Source organism: Pipistrellus hanaki (genome assembly GCF_964339955.1).
Source record: "Pipistrellus hanaki genome assembly, chromosome: 2".
In the NCBI taxonomy this organism is placed as follows: domain Eukaryota; kingdom Metazoa; phylum Chordata; class Mammalia; order Chiroptera; family Vespertilionidae; genus Pipistrellus; species Pipistrellus hanaki.
In genome coordinates, this window is record NC_140504.1 from 110,160,097 (window position 1) to 110,167,290 (window position 7,194).

Genomic DNA, 7,194 nt, shown 5'->3' on the forward strand with positions numbered 1-7,194 from the left:
TGGTGCTCTGAAGTCACACTGACTGAGTACAGATGCCACTCCTTCCACTTACTCAGCAGGAGATTAGCGGGACTTACCCTCTTTTAACTTCTGGTTTTGACTCATTAAAATGGGAGTATTGAACTTGACTCATGGGACCATAAGCATTAAATAAGTTAATATATTTAAGTACTTAAAGGGGTTTTTGCCCATAGTAAATACTTAATAAATACTATTATTTGTTATTATTTAATGAACATCTTATGAAAACATTTAAAATGGATCTTCAATCTATCTTCAACAAGTTTTATTGTCCTGAATTGATGACTATTTCCATTTTATATTTGGACATCATTAAGACATGTTACCAAACCAATATCTTTCCTATAGGTTAGGATGCTTTTAGCTGCATGTGACATAAGACTCAACTAAATATATTTAAACCATAAGAAAATTTATTCTTTATTCAACAATGATAGTTGTTTTCTTTGTCTTTTCATATAAGCTTTACAACCAGCTTACTGATTCTACAAATGCTTCTTTGGGGATTATAAATAAGACTATGTTAAATTTATAGATCAACTTGGGTAAAATTTATGGCAATTTTGGGTCTTTCACTTCAGGAAAGTGGTATACTTCTCTATTTATTTAAGTACTAGAGGCCTGGTGCATGAAATTCATGCATGGGGTGTGTGTCCCTCAGCCCAGCCTGCACCCTCTCCAATCTGGGTCCCCTTGAGAGATATCCTACTGCCCATTTAGGTCTTAACTAAGTAGGATCTGGCCTAAAGGGGCAGTAGAATCTTTCTCACAATCCAGGACTGCTGGTTTCCAACTGCTCACTTGCCTGCCTTCCTGATTGCCCCTAACCACTTCTGCCTGCCAGCCTGATCACCCCCTAACCACTCCCCTTCCATCCTGATTGATGCCTAACTGCTCCCCTGCCAGCCTATTTACCTCTAACTGCCCTCCCCTGCAGGACTGGTCATCTATAACTGTCCTCCCCTGCAGGCATGCCCTCCCCAACTGCTTTCCCCTGCAGGCCTGAGTCCCCCGCAAAAACTGCCTTTCCCTGCAGGCCCAGTCACCCCCAACTTCCCTCCCCTGCCTTCCTGGTCCCTCCCAACTACCCTCTCCTGCTGGCTATCTTGTGGTGGCCATCTTGTGTCCACATGGGGGCAGCCATCTTTTACCACGTGAAGACAGCCATCTTATGTATTGGAGTGATGGCCAATTTGTATATTATTCTTTTATTATATAGGATTAGATAGGATAGAGGCCTGGTGCATGGGTGGGGGCCAGCTGGTTTTCCCTTGAAGGGTGTCCCAGATCAGGGTGGGAGTTCCCTTGGGACAAGGGGCAGCCTGGGTGAGGGGCCTGTGGTGGTTTGCAGGCTGGCCACTCCCCCATGTAATCCTAGTAGAGGCCCTGGTATTTAGGATTTATTTATCTTCTATAATTGAAACTTGGTAGCCTTGAGTGGAGGCCAAGGCAGGCCAGGGCTGCAGAAACTTATCTTTCTCCATCACCAAAGGCAACTCAAGCCTCCTGCTCTCTCCAGCTCCATGGCTGCCACAATTTTTGTTGGAGTTTATTTATCTTCTATAATTGAAACTTTATAGCCTTAAGTAGAGGCTAAGGCAAGCCAGGGCAAGCAGAAAGCTTGGCTTCCTCCATTGCCGGGGAAACCCAAGACTCCTGCTCTCTCTATGGCCACAGCCATCTTAGTTGGGTTAAATTGCATGCTCACTTCTGATTGGCTGGTGGACGTGGTTGGTAGGTATAGCAGAGGTATGGTCAATTTGCATATTACTTTTTTATTAGATAGAATTATATGATTTCTCTCATCATTGTTTTGTTCATTTTAAATATACAGAGCTAGCACATTTTTTATTAGATTTACAGCTAAGTATTTATTGTTTATTGGTGCTACAGTAAAGGGTACTATTTTTAGTTTTTAATTTCCACTTTTTCATTGCTATTTTATAAAAAGCAATTGATATTTTGTTTTCTGTGGGCTTATTCGCTTATTGATTTTCTCTGCAGAATCACCATGGCAGTTGGGACCATGTACACATATCCTGAAAACTGGAGGGCCTTCAAGGGGTTGGGTCCATGAACTCTCCGCACCACCTCACTTCCACTTTAGCCAAACCAACCGTGCCTCTGAATTTCTCCACAAATTTCCTGTAGGCAAGGTTCCAGTATTTGAAGGTGACAATGGATTCCGTGTATTTGAGAACAATACCATTGCCTACTACGTGAGCAATGAGAACTTGCGAGGAAGAAGTCCAGAAGCAGCAGTCCAGGTGGTACAGTGGATGAGTTTTGTGATAGCGATATAGTGCCCCCAGCCAGTACCTGGATGCTCCCCTCCTTGGACATCATGCACTACAACAAGTAAGCCACAGAGACTGCGAAGGAGGACCTGAGGGGAATTCTGGGGCTGCTGGAAGCTCACTTGAAGACAAGGATCTTCTGGTGGGAGAATGTGTGACACTGGGTGACATCACAGTTGTCTGCACCCTGTTGTGGCTCTATAAACAGGTTATGGAGCCATCTTTCTGCCAGGCCTTCCCCAAAACCAACCGCTGGTTCATCATCTGCATTAACGAGCCCCAGTTTCATGCTGTCTTGGAGGAGGTGAAAGTCTCTAGGAAGAAGGCCCAGTTTGATGTTAAACAGTTTACAGAGAGCTAGCCTAAAAAGGACACCTCTCAGAAGTAGAAAGGACCTTGGGAGGAGAAGCAGAAACTCCAGGCTGAGTGGAAATAGGAGAAAGCTGCTCCCACTCCTGAGGGGAGGATGGATGAGTGTGAGCAACCGCTGACTGTTGAGCCAAAGGCCAAGGACCCCTTTGCTCACCTGCCCAAGAGTGCCTGTGTGTTGGATGAATGTAAGCGCAAGTACTTCAATTTGGGAGCACTTTGATAAATATGGCTGGTGGTACTTTGAGTAATGCTTCCCCGAAAAGCTCATCCAGACTTTCATGAGTTGCAACCTAATCACTGGAATGTTCCAGCGGTTGGACAAGCTGAGCAAGAATGCCTTTTCCATGTCATCCTCTCTGAAACCAACAATAGCAGCTCCATTTCTGGACTCTGGCTCTTCCATGGTCAGGAGCTTGCCTTTCCACTGAATCCAGACTGGCAGGTGTACTATAAGTCATACACATGGCAGAAACTATCCTGGCAGCATGGAGACCCAGACGCTGGTGCCGGAGTACTTTTGCTGGGAGGGGGCCTTCCAGCATGTGGGCAAAGCCTTCATTGAGGGCAAGATCTTTTTTTTTTTTTTTTTAAGTTTATTTTATTGATTTTTCACAGAGGAAGAGAGAGGGATAGAGAGTTAGAAACATCGATGAGAGAGAATCATCGATCAGTTGCCTCTTGCACACCCCCTACTGGGGATATGCCCTCAACCAAGGTACATGCCCTTGCCCGGAATCGAACCTGGGACCTTTCATTCTGCAGTCCGACGCCCTATCCACTGAGCCAAACCGGTTTCGGCCAGGGCAAGATCTTCAAGTGAACATCTTTTGCAATCCCTAGCTGCCTGTACCCACGCTTCAGGAAGATGGGGGTCATTAAAGGAAACTGAACATTGAAAAAAATAAATAAATTCGCTTATTAGTTCCAGCAATTTTTTTTTATGTGAAATGTTTTATGTAGGTAATCATGTCATCTTCAAGCAGAGACAGTTGTATTTATTTTAAATCTGTCTTTCCTCCCCCCAGAACTTTAGTATGATGCTGAATAGGATTGCTGAGAGTGGACATCCTTGCCTGTCCCTGATCTTAAAGGGACATTTGTTTTTTTACCATTAAGTATGATGTTAGCAGCAGGTATTTAATAGATTCCCAAGTTGAGGAAGTTCTCTTGTATACCTAGTTTTCTGAGAGTTTTATCAGGAATATATATATATATTTTAATTCTGGAACTATCCAGAAGGTCCTTATTTTCTTTAGTCTATTAGCATCGTGAATTATTTTGATTTCTAATACTGAACCAACATTTCATTTATGGGGTAAATATCAGTTGGTCATGATTTATTATACTTTTCAAATATCAGTGGATTTGACTTGTTAGGATTTTGTTCAGGATTTTTCCATTTATGTTCATAATAAAATTGATCCATAGTTTTCTTTTCTTGTATTGTCTTTGGTTTGGGTACCAAAGCAATGCAAGCTTCACAGAGTGTGTTGAGAAGTGTTCTCGGTTTTCCAGAACACTCTATGTAAACCTAATACTGCTTCTTTGTTAAATGTCTGAGATATATGCCTATGGAGCTTCCTGAGCCTGAGATTTTTGGGGGAAATTTTTTAAACGTATTTTTTGTGGTAAAATATACATAAAATACAATTTTAACAATTTAAATGTACAATTTAGTTAATAAGCTTACATATAAATATATAACAAAAACTAAGTACATTCACAATATTGTACAACCATCACTACTATTTCCATTACTTTTATCATCCCCAATAACTCCTGATTCCTTTGTTCTTTCAGTCTCTAGTAAACTTTATCCTACTATGAATTTGCCTATTTTCTGTACTCATATATTGTAAATGGAATCATACAATATTTTTTCCTTTTGGTCTGCCTTATTTCACTTAGCATAATGTTTTTAAGGTTCACTCATGTGTCAGAATTTTCTTCCTTTTTAAGACTGAATAATATTCATATCTAACTTAATAAAAAAGTAATATGCAAATTAACCATCACTCCACAACAAAATGGCAGCACCTATAGTCACAAGATGGCAGTGCCCAGTCCTCTTAACCCCACCAGAGTTCCCAAGTCCACCCAGCAGTGGCAGTTCAGGGTGTCCAGCTGGGAGGTGCCAGTGCCCTGTGCAATCCTCAGCCTGGGCTGGGGTCTCAGGCCGGCAGGGCCACGTACCCCCGTCATGCAATCTTCAGAACAGCAGTGGCATCCTGGGCTGGGGCCGCGCACCCCCACCTTGAGATCCCTGGCCAGGCTGAGATGGCTGCCTGGACTGGGGTCTCAGTCTGGCCAAGGCACGATACCCTTCCAGTAGTGACAGCCTGGGACCTCAACCATTGAGTCACAACAGTCATATATAGAGGAATCTTAAATGTTTCTTTTTTTAAAAAAGATATATTTGTCTTTATGTTCTTGTCTACCACTCCCAGTGAGAGATTGTTGTTGCTTTGTTACTTAGTGCTTGGTATCTTTGGGGTGGGAAACAGAAGAATTCCTTATTGTCATAGTCTAATTTCAGTCTCAGGTAAGCAAGCCCTGCGTTCCTGGGATTTCAGGGTTGAGCTTTCTTTCCCCTTCTTCTCATGGAGTAAAATTCTTCTGTATAATATATTTTTTCAGGTCTTGTGTAGGTATAATTGTCAGATAAAACCCAATTAAACCCTAGCTATGTGACTCAGTTGGTTGGACCATGTCCCATACACTGGAGGGTCACAGGTTCAATTCCCAGTCAGGGCACATACCTAGGGTTTGGGTTCCATCCTTGGTCTGAGCGAATATAGGAAGCAACCAATCAATGTTTCTCACATTGATGTTCTCTCTCTCCCTTCCTCTCTCTAAAAATCAATATAAGCACATCCTCTGTTGATGATTAAAAAAGTAAAACTCAATTAAATATGAATTTTACATAAGTAACAAATATTTTACACATTAGTTTGTCCCAAATATTGAATAAATAAAATTATTTTTTGTTTGTTTGAAATACAAATTAAACTGTATTTTTGTTAAATCTGGTAACCCTATGCATTGGACTTTCTTGTCCCCTACCAGTGGTATGAGATTTCTAAGGTAATGGTAGAGTATCCTGGGCCAGGTATGTCTTCAATCCCTCTCCCCCAAATAGAGGCTTTTTAGTGTTAATGCTCCCTCACCACAATACATGTTCGCCTATGCCCTAGGACTGATGGCATTTCTTGCCCTTCTCCAGGTGACTTAGAGAATTAGTTCCTTAGGGGAAAAGAGTCTGGTGGGACTCCTAACTTTCCTGATGTGTCAGCACTCCTCTTATCCATGCCTGCAACACCATAGGGGGCTTTCTTCAGTCTCCCGCCCTCCCTACCCTTCAACTGCACATAAGGGAATCTGGTGAAAGTCTCTGTGGAAGAATCTATAGGATCTCCTCATGTCAGTCAGATGCTTCTCACACTAGCTCATACTTGACTCCTAGCAATGTGTTAAAATGTTTTAGCTCTTGCTTATGTTGTACCCAGCTTCTTTTCCTGCCATGTTCTACCATTGGTGGGCAAGTGTTTATATTAGGTCTAGTAATAATTAATGTCGTTTTCTAATCGAATTTTTTAAATCAAATTTATTTAAACAATTTGCTCTAAAAATGGCAAACGGTTTTGACGAGACAGGAACGAACTGCAAATTGTGACTCTTTGATTACGGTTGTTGTCGGTCAACTCATGAGGAACCCATTTTCCAAACTTTTGGACTTTGCCAAGTGCACGCAATTGATTGGAAATTGTTTTTTGTGAACAATTTAAAGTTGTCGCAAGCTCTTGTTGGGTAATTTGAGGATTTTGCACCAAAAGAGCTTGAAGAGCTTCTTGATCAAAATTGGACACACGGCCTCGACCACTCTTGTCATTTAACGAAAAATTTCCCTCGTGAAATTTCTCAAACCAACACTGGCATTTTCTGGCGCTAACTGCATCTTGACCAAGAGCACTACAGATGTTTTTTGCAGCCTCACTTGCTTTTCTTCCTAATTGGAACTCGTAAAGCATGCAGTGCCGAATATGCTCTTCATCCGCCATCTTCTTAGCCCTAGTTCTGCAACAAAAACCAAACCAAACACAAACTTTTTCAAGCAAAACTTGTTAATTGCACTTCACACGTTCTGTAGATACTGCGTGTTTGAAGGTTATGTCAATACAAGTCAACGCCAAGCAAGATTTTAAACGAATGTTTAAAAACGACATTAATTATTACTAGACCCGATATCTTGTTACTCCTTGAAAGAATCTGCCTTTCCTTGAATTTGGAGCTATTTGGTTAAACTATGAACTTAGGTCTCTCCTGCCAAAATGCCTTTGTGTCTATAACACTCTCTTTGACACTGTCCCTCATCCAGGCTTCATTGTCTGGCTGATGGCTGCACCCTCAGGAATGTAGACTGTGCCGGTGGCTTCCAGCTAGGCAGCCCTGAGTGTGAAAGCTGGCTTAGCCATTTACTTACCTATTTGAGACTAATTTTATTACC

The 7,194-nt window shown here is 41.9% G+C and overlaps 1 pseudogene across 1 annotated transcript; it reads left to right on the forward strand.

Moving 5' to 3' along the window:
• The first annotated feature begins 2,020 nt into the window (after window positions 1–2,020).
• On the forward strand, window positions 2,021–3,295 carry LOC311615383 (elongation factor 1-gamma-like; annotated as a pseudogene). The gene has a single exon. The product of its transcript is annotated as an elongation factor 1-gamma-like (transcript).
• The last annotated feature ends 3,899 nt before the right edge of the window (window positions 3,296–7,194 follow it).